Genomic DNA, 12,497 nt, shown 5'->3' with positions numbered 1-12,497 from the left:
AGAGAGGGTACCATATGTGATGCTGGAGATTTAAACCAGGGTCATAGACCTTGCAGCTGCATGCAAGGTAAGTGCCTTCCCTTCTAAATAGTCTCTCCTGACTGCTGCCCTTTTTTTTGTGCCAAGTGCCACGTGTTGTACTCACCATTTGCTTATGTGTCCTTGATAGGAAAAAAAAATTCAAACCTGTTGTTTCAGGAAGAAAACATGATATTCAAATCTGAGTCCACACTGAGATTTTACTGCTCCTTGGGTAGTTGCCCACTACTGATGTTAGTGAAGCTCTTTAATAAGGAATTGGTGCTGTAACAGTATGAGTATGAGGAAATAATGAGCTCCCCATGTCTGTTGATTTGTTGATATTGCAGGCAGAGGTAAATTCTTCTATAGAAGAGCACAGTCTTGGGGTTTACGGTGAAATCTTTCCTCCAACTGCTGCATGCCAACAGTCACTGTGGTAGGGTGATGGTGCCCAGGGTTCTTGAATGCCTGTTTTTGGGCAGGCGCTCAGGGAAAGCAGCCACTGTGGGTATGTCTTCAGCTCAACTTGTGATAACGTTTCTGCAGGGAGCAGCAGCGACTTTTCCGTGTCTCCTTTGAAAAGCTGCAAGAAACAATTCTTAGGTTCTAAGGAGCTCAGCATAGCAACATTTCAAATAGGCCATTCCCTTTTCTCCGAACTTTGAATGATGGGTCTCAGAATGATGTTGCAGTTTATCTAGTGCTGCAATTCTTTTCAAAATGTTCTGTTGCATAAGACATAATAAGGAAAACTATTAATATCTACATAGCTGGGGGAAGTATAGGTTTCATCATATTTCTGTTTCTTATTCAGTGTTACATTTTTTTCCCCTGTCTATCCCTCATCTCTGCTACTCAGGGAACTCATGTGTCAGTTTCATCTCTGTCATTCGTTTTAGCCAAGGCTGGTGCAGCTGTTGGAGGAAGAAGCAAGTCTTTGGGGACCAGAGTGATAACACAGGAGTTAAAGAATTTGCCTTGCACATTGCAGAACCACAGTTCGATCTCTGGCAGTTCCCTGGTTCTCTGAGTCCTCCCAGATTCAGGAATAGCTTCAGGAATAACTCCTGAATATTGGAGAGTATGGCCCAAATCTGAGCTCCCTGCCCAAGCAAGTCTTCTACTTTACCCTATCTTATTTTTTTTGTATGAAACTTTATTTAAACACTGTGATTTGCAAAGTTGTTCACAATACAGTTGCTTTAGGCATTCAATGTTCTAACACCACCAGTGTACCCTTCCTTCTGCCATTGTCCCCAGTGTCCGACTCACCCAAGTCTGATCACTTAGCAGACACAAAATAATTTACTTTATATTCTTATTACAAAATATATCTTGGAATGGTGCGACTAAAATCATTGTCTGAGGAGTGACTGAGCCTCCTATGTTATTCTTTTCACTCGTTGAGCTTAGTGGGCTTCTACGCAGTTTCAACATCTCATTTTTTTGTGCTGCTCCTGGTCTGTCAGCTTTGTGAAGTTTGGAGGGATTGCATGGCCGCATATGCTGCTGTGAGCTTCAGGAGTTTTGGCGCTGGGATGATCAGCTGCCACTGTCTCTCCCAGATCAGCTGTGATCTGCCAGTGATGGCAGTAGCCAGATGAGGTAAGTGGAGTGCTGGGCCTTTGGCAGGGAGGGAACTTTGTCCACTTCCTGCCAAGATTTCAGATATCTGGACTGGGTGGCGGCTGAGACGACCTGTAATAGGTCAGCTGTTGGCGTCTTCTTTATCCTATCTTAAACTAATGATGAGTCATTTAAAAGCTTGAATATATCTATATATATGTATTTATTTAGGGGCTGGAGAGATAATACAGCAGGCAGGACTCTTGCCTTGCATGTCGTCAACCCCGTTTTGATCCCTGGCACTCCATATGGTCTCTAAGCACTGCCAGGAGTGATCCCTGAGTACAGAGTCAGGAGTAAACCCTGAGTCCTGCTGGGTGTGACCCCTAAATAAACAAAATTGATTTCCCCACTTCCCTTTGTTATGATTGCAGTGGCTAGGGTTGCACACACTTCAGGCTGTGGTGCTCACACAGCTGTAGCTGCAGCACTTGTCTGCAGGGCCCACAGGGCTCCCCTGTGCTGTGCAGAGGACACACTTCCTGGCCAAGGCACTCACACATGCTTTTTAGCTGTGGTGCTCTTTGGGGCTGCACCCCTTTGTGTGGTGTTCATTCACACCTGGTCCTGGTGCTGCTGCAAATAGTTGCAGAGCTGGGGATCAGACGGCAGAGCTGCCAGCCAAAACCAGCAAGCACTGTTGCCTGGGTGACTCTTAGTACCTGTGAGACAAAGGGCGCCTAAACCTGTGACCTTTGCACATGCTGGACAAAGGGCACCCAAACTTGTGACCAGTAGTCTGTCAAGGCAGGCACGCAAGTTCCTGTGCTATTCCATTCGGCTCAAAAAGGAATCCTTGAATATAAGAAAAGTGTCACGGTCGGTCCTCCCATTGTTCATCGATTTGCTCGAGCGGGCCCAGTAACATCTCCATCATGAGACTTGTTGTTACTGTGTTTGGCATACCGAATACGTCACGGGTAGCTTGCCAGGCTCTGCCGTGTGGGCGAGATACTCTCGGTAACTTGCCGGGCTCTCCGAGAGGGGCGGAGGAATCGAACTCGGCCATGTTGGCCACTTGTAAGGCAAACGCCCTACCGCTGTGCTTTCGATACGGCAAAAAAAAAATAGTCTTATGTATTAGATTTTTTTTTGGCTTTGTTTTGTATTTGGGCCACCTCTGGCAGTGCTCAGGGCTAACTCCTGGCTCTGTGCTCAGGGGTCCCTATAGGGTGCCGGGGATTGAACTGGGGTCGGCTGCATGCAGGGCAAATACCCTACCAATGGTACTATCACTCTGGCCCCAGGTCTTACATCGTTAGGATAAAATGTTCTAGAATGACAAGTTTTAAGGGCAAACATTCATTTATTGTTTAAAGAGCACAGAAAAAGCAACGGTTGGTTTCCAGTTATATTTTCTTCTTAGAATTGTCTTCCACAGACAGTGTTACCTAGAAACAAAAGTTCATTACCATAAGCAAAGCTTCAACAGAGCAGTTAAGTCTTTCGTGGAGGCTGGAGGAGAGTTGATCTCTATGGGAGGAATGATGTGCTCTGTGAAATGACTGGATGGGGCCAGAGAGAGAGAGAGAGAGAGTATAACAGGCTGGATCATCTGCATTGCATTAACTTCTAGCTACCTGAACCTAAAGGCTCCATTTGGTATGATTATTATTTCTTATTTGTTTATTTTTTGGGCCACACCTAGTGATGCTCAGGGGTTACTCCTAGCTCTGTACTCAGAATACTTGGTGGTGTGCAGGGTACCATATGTTCTGTCAGGGATCGAGCCTGGGTTAGCCAAATGCAAAGAAAGCCCCCCATCCGCTGTACTATTTATCTGGTGCACACCCTCTCCCCACAAAAAAACCCTACCACACTTCTATTGTGGTATACTGAAACAATGAAATGCAGACAATTTAAATATATATTTCTTAAATTATGACAAATGTATATGCCTGTGTATTCACCAATGCAAATCAGGATGCAAAATATTCCTATCATCTTAGAAAATTGCCTTGTACCTACTGTTTTCAGACAATCATCGATCTGATTTCTATCACTACATATTACTTTTGTCTGGTCTTGAAATTTATATAAATCGTTACTTTCTTTTGACTTTGCTTATGTAGTTTTTTCCCCCTGTCAAAATGAAAAGAATAAATATGTCATTATTATCATTTTTATGATTTCATTTTTATACATTTAAATTTTGGTTGGTGTGTTGTATGAAAGGCAAGGTAAAGGTAAGGTAAAGGTAAAGGCCCTCCAGTTGATCGTCGATTTGCTCGAGTGGGCCCAGTAACGTCTCCATTGGAGACTTTGTTGTTACTGTGTCTGGCATATTGAATACTCTCGGTAGCTTGCCGGGCTCTCCGAGAGGGGCGGATAAATCGAACTCGGGTCGGCCATGTTGGCCGCGTGTAAGGCGAACGCCCTACCCGCTGTGCTATGAAAGACAAGGATCTAATTTAATTTCATTACCCCCCCCCCCCCATGAGCTACTGAGTTGTCTCAGCATCATTTATGAATGTCCCTCTCTTTTCTCTTCACTGAGTTGACACTATTTGCACAAATTCAATTATCCAGTGTGTTTGAATATATGGCTTGACCTCAGGTTCTTTCATTTGTTTATTCGTGTATCATTGTGATACTGTTTTGACTCTGGTCCCATTATTTAAAAAACAAAACTTCTGCTTTGTCTCTTCATTGAACTAACTTTCTTCAAGATTTTTGTATGAGTGATTTATTTCTGCATAATAAATTAAAACCATTAAATTTTTTTTGTTTTTGGGCACACATACTTAAGGGTTACTCCTGGCTCTGTACTCAGGGATCACTCCTGGTGAGCTTGCGGGGGGCCCACCTGGGATGTGGAGATTGAAAGATTTTGCTGTAAACCCAAAGACTGTGCTCCTATATAGAAGAATTTGCCTCTACCTCCAATATTAACAAATCAACAGATATGGGGCATTTGTTATTTCCTCATACTCATGTTATTGCAGCACCAACTCCTTATTAAAGATTCTTTTTTTTCCCCTTTATTTTATTTAAAAATATGGAACGCTTCACGAATTTGCGTGTCATCCTTGCGCAGGGGCCATGCTAATCTTCTCTGTATCGTTCCAATTTTAGTATATGTGCTGCCGAAGCGAGCACCTTATTAAAGATTCTTGCTCACATTATCTATACTGGGCAACAACCCAAGGAGCAATAAATTTATCAGTGTGGACTCAAATTTGAGTATCATGGTTTCTTCCTGAAACAATAGGTTTGATTCCTCCCCCTACCCGCCCCCAATGAGGACACATAAGCAAGTGGTGAGTACAACACAAGACTGAAACCAAGTCCTCTCCATGCAAGGGAAGCATTCTACCCTCTCTCCAGCCCTGCTAAAATCATCTTTATCTCACAGTTTCTGTGCATCAGGAAGGAGAGCAAATAGCTGTTTGTTGTGGCTCACTGAGACTCAGCTGTTGTGGGGCAAGAAGGCTGTAGAAATCTCAAGAGACTGAGAGGTTTTCTTTTTTGTTCTTGATTTTGGGGCCACATGTGGTGGTCCTCAGGGCTTACTCTTGGCGGTGGTGGGGGGAACCATGCTGTATGCTAGGCATTGAACCCAGATCAGGCACGTGCTAGGCTAGTGCCCTACCTGCTATTCTATTCCTCTGGCCAGGGGTTGAGAGTTTTCTTCCAAGATTTCTTAGGTCTTGGTTCTTTGTCGTGGGGGTCTTCCCTTACGGGTGATTCACTGTGTGGCAGCTGGGAGTGACTCTGGAAAAGCAGGGGCCACAGGGACCAGAGATAGTTTGTGCATCTCTGATCTGGATACATGTTCTGTACTCCAGTTGCAAAAGGGTTGTGTTTTTCCTACTTCATACTCTGTGGGATGTAGGATGATCTGTGCAGGGTGCACCCCAGCCCCTGGGCCTACTGGATCATGGGAGGTTGGCTAACATAGTGGTAATTTTACTATTTTTCTCTTCCTTTATTTTTCTTGGAACAGCTCATTCAAGTTCAGAGATTGCTCCAACCTGTGTCCATATCCTGATTTGGCTGGAGAGGTTGCACAGGGATGAAAGCATTTGCTTTGCTTTATATCCTTGGTACCCCATGTGACCCACTGAACCCTTTCTGGAGTGATCCCTGAGCACAGAACCAGGACTATGTCCTGAGCACAGCTAGGCCTGGCCTTTAATTAAAAGCAGTCCTGGATCATTCTATCTAAAAGAAAACAAAACAAATTCTCACATCATTCTTATCTCTGGAGTGCCATCTTGCTCTCCAGAATGACAGAATGACTTCTCCAAAAGACTGGGAACCTCTGATTTATCCCTTAAGCCTCCCTACATGGCTTTTACCACTCCTTTCGTGAATGCATCCCTATCCCTGCCTTTAAACCTACTTGAATTTTTTTGGGGAGGGGGGAAGTTTCCCAAGTGGTCAGCAGACCCAGGAGACTCACCTTTTGATTTTTCTGTTCGCTGGGCCAGTGGTTGAATGTGAGGCTTGAGCAAGAAGTTGTGCAGGGGATTGCCCAGACAAAGTTCAGGGCTATACCTGCTGGTTCCAGGGGGCTTCCGGTGTTATACCCTGTGATGCTTGAGGATCACATGGGGTGCGAGGAATCAATCTGGGGTCAACTGCATGCCTGCACTTTAACTCCTATGCTATCTCTCTGTGCCTAGTTGCATTTTGCAGTCAAATATTTTATCCCCAAGCTATCACCGCCCACCCCCACACACCACTTGGGTTTTGACAAATGGCTCAACACTGCACTGGTTTCATTCTCCCATTATACTGCAGTTTTGTCTGGGACAGGGGCTTCTCCCTTGGGTGTTTGTAGTACTGACTATGGGCCTAGTGGGGGGCAGGTGCTAGGCAAAGATTTGGACCTGGGCATTGCCAAGCAGTGGGTGGGTGCGTGGTGCAGTGGGGAACAGGAAGCTCTCCAGTCTAGCACTGTGAAGAGCCAGGAGGGCTCGGATCCAGCAGGGATGGGCTCTCTCCCGGCTCTTGGGTCTGATCCCCCTTTCTAGCACCCCTGGGAATATGCCTGTGGCTTTGAACTCTGTTTCCCGCCGACTGAGCCCAGGGGTTGCTTGCCTGTCTGCCTGCTCTTCCTCCACAGCATGTGGCTGGGAGCCTCTGGAGTGATGGATTTGTCTGTTTGGAGTGAGAGTCTGGGGCCAGCAGGACACCCAGGAGGGGTTCCTGGACCAGTGGCACACACAGTATCCTTCCAGACACTGCTCAAATCTGTCCTGCTTTCAAAGCTCGGCCCAGCTATAGGTGAGGTCATCCCTCCTCCTCCTAGCTCAAGGACTATAAATTACATGAATCAGCCGTGTGTGTTTTAGAGAGAATCAGCTGGACTTGAAACCCAACCTGCTGCCTGCTCGCTTCAGACAGGGCGAAGAAAGGCAGCTCACCCGTGCCCAGAGTTGGGAGTGAAGCCAGGTAAGGTGTTCCGGCTCCTCAGCGCAGGCAGGGCAGATGATGCCCACACAATTTCTCCAGCTCAGGCCTGTGACTCTTGAGGCTTCCTGAGCTCTGGCTGTCTGCAGCCCCAGATTTCTTTCTTTGCCAATTCTCATAACAAAGCTCTTGGGCAGCCAGAGTGCAGAGGATCCGTGTACCCTTGGCTTGTTCACTTGGAACTCCATGCAGGAGCCGGATTTGGGGGGGACTCAGTCACTTCTGTTCACACTTTCCCTCATTGCTCTGCTGGTCTTTTGTTGTTGTTGTTGTTGTTGTTTTGGGGTCACACCTGGCAGAACTCAAGGCTTACTCCTGGCCCGGTGCTCAGGGATCAATCCTGCCAGGTTCAGGGGACCCTATGGGGGTGCTGGGGATCGAACCTGACTGGCCATGTGCAGAGCAATTGCCCTACCTCCTTGTACAATCACTCTGATCTCTCCATGCTGGTCTTCATCATTTCTGACATTTCCCTAAATCCATTTAGATTTCCCCTTCTCTTTTCTTCTCTTCTCTTGCTGACCCTCAGTGGAGGCTGTCTGCCTCCAAGGGGGTTGGTGGAGGGTACATGTTGTCGGTCTCCCCGCCCCCCGCATGTTTGGACCTTGAATGGGGAATTGTGGGGGGCAATGCCAGGCTCAGAGACTACGCAGAGCTCACAGGATCTGCACTTGCTCTGGGATAGAGAAGAGTGAATTGAAGAATGATGGGTAAGTCCGTAAGGATGAAGTGGAAGGACTTGGGCATTTTGGCAGTGGTGAAGGGTTTATAATTTTTAAAAATTATTTATTTATTTATTTATTTATTGGTTTTGGGGGTCACACCCAGCTATGCTCAGGTGTTACTCCTGGCTCTACACTCAGGAATCACTCCTAGCAGTGCTCGGGGGACCACAGGGGATGCCGGGGATCAAATCTGGGTCGGCTGCATGCAAGGCATAAGTCCTACTTGCTGTACTATGCTTCGGCCCGACTTCATGATTTTTACATAACAAAACTATAAATGTTAACACTTCTGTAATTATGTTATCCATATTACAATAAAAATTAAAAATATTTTTAAAAAAGAATGAGAAGGGGGCTGGAGCAATAGCATAGTGTGCAGGGCGTTTGCCTTGCACACGGCCGACCCGAGTTCGATTCCCAGCATCCTGTATGGTCCCCTGAGCACCGCCAGGGGTGATTCCTGAGTGCAGAACCAGGAGTAACCCCTGTGCATCGCCAGGTGTGACCCAAAAAGCAAAAAAAAAAAGAATGAGAAGGTACAGCTGGAGTGGTGAGACTTGACCCTGGCACCTCAAGACCCTGTGTACCACATAGCTTGGTCTTGGGACACTGAATCACCAGGCTGACCACCAGCTGGTCAGGTCTGGTTTCTGAATCTCAGGCCCAGCATTACTGGGAGTGACTCTGGCTTCCACTGTCGGGCGTGGAGAGGACCTCAGTCAGGCTGGGAGCCTCAGTCTCTGGCCTAGACTGGAGTGGGAAGGAACCCAGGGCAGAGATGTGTTGTCCAATCTCCTTGCTCCTTCCCAGGGACAGACTGGAGCTGCTTTTCCTTCAAGCAGGAAAACTTTCCTGAAAAACCTTCTCTCAAACCTTTGAGGGCCAGAGTATTAGTACAGTGGGTAGGGCATTGCCTTGCAGATGGCCAGCCCTGCTTTGATCTCCAGTACCCTGGAGAGTCCCCTGAGACCTCCAGAAGTGATCCCTGAGTGTAGAGACATGAGGAAGCTCTAAGACAGCTTCTCCCCACGCCTACCCCCTTCCCCCTGTATATTTTTATTGATTGACATTCTGTGTTTTGCAATATTGTTACTGGTGGTTTGCCATGCACATAATTCCAATACCATACCTCCCACCAGTGTATCCACCTCCCTCCCTGAAGACCCCCAACCCCTGTCCCTAAGTTTCAACCCCTCTATTCCCTCTCAACAACAACCACCGGGGCTGGAGCAATAGCACAGTGGGTAGAGCATTTGCCTTGTGTGTGGCCAACCCAGGTTCGATTCCCAGCTTCCCATATGGTCCTCTGAGCACCACCAGGAGTAATTTCTGAGTGCAGAGCCAGGAGTAACCCCTGTACATTGCCAGGTGTGACTCAAAAATCAAAAAACAAACAAACAACAACAACCAACTCAGTTGTGTGGATCAGTTCTCCTGTTGGGAAAACACCTTCTCAAGTTAGTCAGGGCTGGCTGATGGATGCCATCCTGTGCTCAAAGCTTCTTGGAGCGATGACTAGGGCCATCCAGCAGGGGGTGTCCTGTCCCGACAAACCACGGTGCTCTTCCCCTGCTGCCCTCCTGGCCAAGGAGACAGGATTCCTCAATTCTCTGTGGGGTTGTTGGTGTCTGCAAGCACCTAGAGGCTGGCATGCTCCGAACCCCCCACCCCCGCGCCTTCCTCAGGGGTCCTAACAATGCTGGAATCTGGTATCCTCTTCAGGGAAGAAAGGAATGTTAGACTTTGATACCATTTATCCCCTTGAATAGACTATAAGGATGACCTTGGAGGAAGGAGAGGAAGAGAGAAAGGGGATGGGGAGGATGGGGGCAGGAAGGAGAGACGGAGCCAGATGGACAAAGAATGAGTGAGAGGGAGGGAGAGATGGAAAAGAGAGAAGGGGGGAAGAAAGAGGAGAGTCAGGAGAGGGGAAAGAGATGGAGAGATAGGGAGAGAGAGGATGAGATAGGAGAAGTGGAGAGAGAGGAAAGGAGAAATGAGGGAGATGGAGAGAAAGAGGGAGAGAGAAGTGAAGATAGAAATGGATGGGGAGATGGAGAGAGGGAGGGAGGGAGGGAAAGAGAGAGAGAGAGAAGGAAAAAAAAAGAAAAAACCCCAAAGCAATCTACACTCTGTGTTTTGAAAATAGTGTCAGGAGAGTTGTAAACTGAAAGTCAAAGCTGATTCCCCTGAAGCAGAACATTTCTTCACCTCCATTGTACCACTGACCCAGGCTGCTGTTTAACCCGAGACTCTCTACAACCCCAGAGCAGCATCCACTCACTTAGTATGTACAGAAACACCCCCAACTCCAGAGACCTGGGTTCTGCGGGGTTGCTAAGGAACGAGGGCAGATGCAGGAGAAAAAGCAGGGGTTGCTTAGTAACCAGGAGTCCCTGGGCGATGAAGTGGTCAGAGAAGGTCTGGCAGGGATGCGGGTCTGTGGACAGTGAGCCCACTCCGGAGACTCCCACAGGGGCACATCTGTGGTCCCCAGAAGCCTGAGCCCACGGCTTTTCAGCAGTCGGGCTCTGCCTCCCAGGAAAGGTACCCTCTTGTTCTTGAGTGCCCTTGATAAACACTTGCTCCAGCCACCACCAGCCACACCCTCCAAGCAGCAGTGGCCAAGACTCCCCAGCAAGCAAATGGGAATCTCATGGCAGGAAGTGTGGGGTGTGTTGTATGTGTGGGGGTGGTCAGGCAGAGTCCCTGGGCTTGTCTTAGAGTGGAGTTGGGGAATACAAACATCTCTCAGGGTGTTTCCAGTTCTCATTGCTGAGTCTCCCTGAGTCTCCCCTGCACAGCCCTAGAACACTGTCTCTTCCCTTCCCTGAGCATGTGGGGAGCAGGGCTGGTTTGGGGCCACTATGACAGCCCCCTTGCAGGAAAGGGGGAGCCCCATCCCAGTTCTGGGCCACTTATGCTGCCTGCTATGCATCTCAGTCACTGACAGTTCCTGACTCCAGGCACTGCAGGTCCCTGTTCTCTCAAACACTCTGGGCAATCGTACCTCTCCATGACTCTCTACTCCTGCTCCCCGTTAGATAGGAGAATCTGTCCTGCGATTTCCTAGGGGCATCCTCTCTTTCCATGTGCCAGGCCCTGATTTCCTGTCCCTGCCCCAAAGAACACCAGCCCCACCAGAGGGGTCACACACCTCTGATGGAGCCCCCAGGGTTCCAGGTCCTGAAGAAGAGCAGCTCTGCTCTGGGTCACCAGTTCTGCCTCCTCACCCTGGCACGATGATCCCTGGGAGCCAGCTGTGAAGGGAGCTTCTGCCCAGGAACTCCCTCACAGGAGTCTCTTGTGCAGACACTCTCCGGGAACATAACTGAGATGCTGGGAAGCTGGCCTCTCAGAAGAGAAGTGGGAGACAGGTTGCAACTCTGAAATGCTTAAAATGGAAAAGCTTTTCTTTTTAGGCTTTTAAATTTGTGACACATCATATATGTCAAAAGTACACATTGGATGGACGTTGGAACTTTATATAACTGTTACCCAATCATGAACAAACCTTGTAACTGTGTATCTCACTGTGATTCAATAAAAAAAAGAGAAATATACATGGGGGGGCGGAGGCTGAAGCCATAGCACAGCGGGTAGGGCGTTTGCCTTACAAAGGGCCAATATGGCTGACCCGAGTTTGATTCCTCCGCCCCTCTTGGAGAGCCCGCCAAGCTACTGAGAGTACCTTGCCTGCACAGCAAAGCTTGGCAAGCTACCCGTGACGTATTCGATATGTCAAACACAGTAACAGTTGTCACAATGGAGACGTTACTGGGCCCGCTCGAGCAAATCGATGAACAACGGGAGGACAGTGACAGTGACATTGGTGGGGCTGGAGCGACAGCACAGCAGGTAGGGCGTTTGCCTTGCACGCGGCCGACTCAGGTTCAATTCCCAGCAACCTATATGGTCTCCTGGGCACTGCCGCGAGTAAATCCTGAGTGCATGAGCCAGGAGTAACCCCTGTGCAATGCCAGGTGTGACCCTGTCACTGTCACTGACCTCCCATTGTTTATCAATTTGCTCAAGCGGGCCCAGTAACATCTCCATTGTGAGACTTGTTACAGTGTTTGGCATATCAAATACCTCACGGGGAGCTTGCCAGGCTTTGCTGTGCAGGCGAGATACTCTTGATAGTTTGCCGGACTCTCCGAGAGGGGCGCAGTAATCGAACTTGGGTGGGCCATGTTGGCTGCGTGCAAGGCAAACACCCTACCCGCTGTGCTATTGCTCCAGCCCCAGGTGTGACCCCCCCCTCCCAAATTAAAGTATACATTGGGGCCAGAGAGACACAGCCTTGCACAATTGGTGTGCCTTTTGGTTGGAGGTTTGATATCCTCATCTTCCCCCGCCCCACAGGAAGTTAATAAATGGGGTGCTGGGGTCATAGTGTACCATGACACCCCCACATTCATAATGGCTGTTGTAGGGACTCAGGGCACACTTCTGAGATGAAAGGGGGAAAAACCCTTGTGTACTAACCACAGGTCTCACATTCTAATTTGCCTGCTTTATAAACTGAATTTTCATGGGGAGGTGTTTGAAATTCACCCCGACCACCTCCCCATTCCCAGCTTGTCTGATGCTGGCACTGTCTGTCAGATGGAGGATTAGCCTCAGGTCAGTGATGGTATCAGTGATCAATGAAGTCGATTTGTTCTCCAGGGTAGACTTCAGCAGCAAGCAGAGGAGGTGCTAGCT

At 48.3% G+C, this 12,497-nt stretch overlaps 1 non-coding gene across 1 annotated transcript; it reads right to left on the bottom strand.

Moving 5' to 3' along the window:
* Nucleotides 1-4,639: 4,639 nt before the first annotated feature.
* On the bottom strand, nt 4,640-4,746 carry LOC130042117 (U6 spliceosomal RNA). The gene has a single exon (XR_008795094.1). It is a non-coding gene; the product is annotated as a U6 spliceosomal RNA (small nuclear RNA).
* Nucleotides 4,747-12,497: the final 7,751 nt, after the last annotated feature.

The sequence above is a fragment of the Sorex fumeus genome, unplaced genomic scaffold (assembly GCF_029834395.1).
Source record: "Sorex fumeus unplaced genomic scaffold, SorFum_2.1 ptg000098l, whole genome shotgun sequence".
Classification (NCBI taxonomy): domain Eukaryota; kingdom Metazoa; phylum Chordata; class Mammalia; order Eulipotyphla; family Soricidae; genus Sorex; species Sorex fumeus.
Note: the sequence above shows the minus strand (reverse complement) of the source record. Positions and strands in the feature narration are given on the sequence as shown.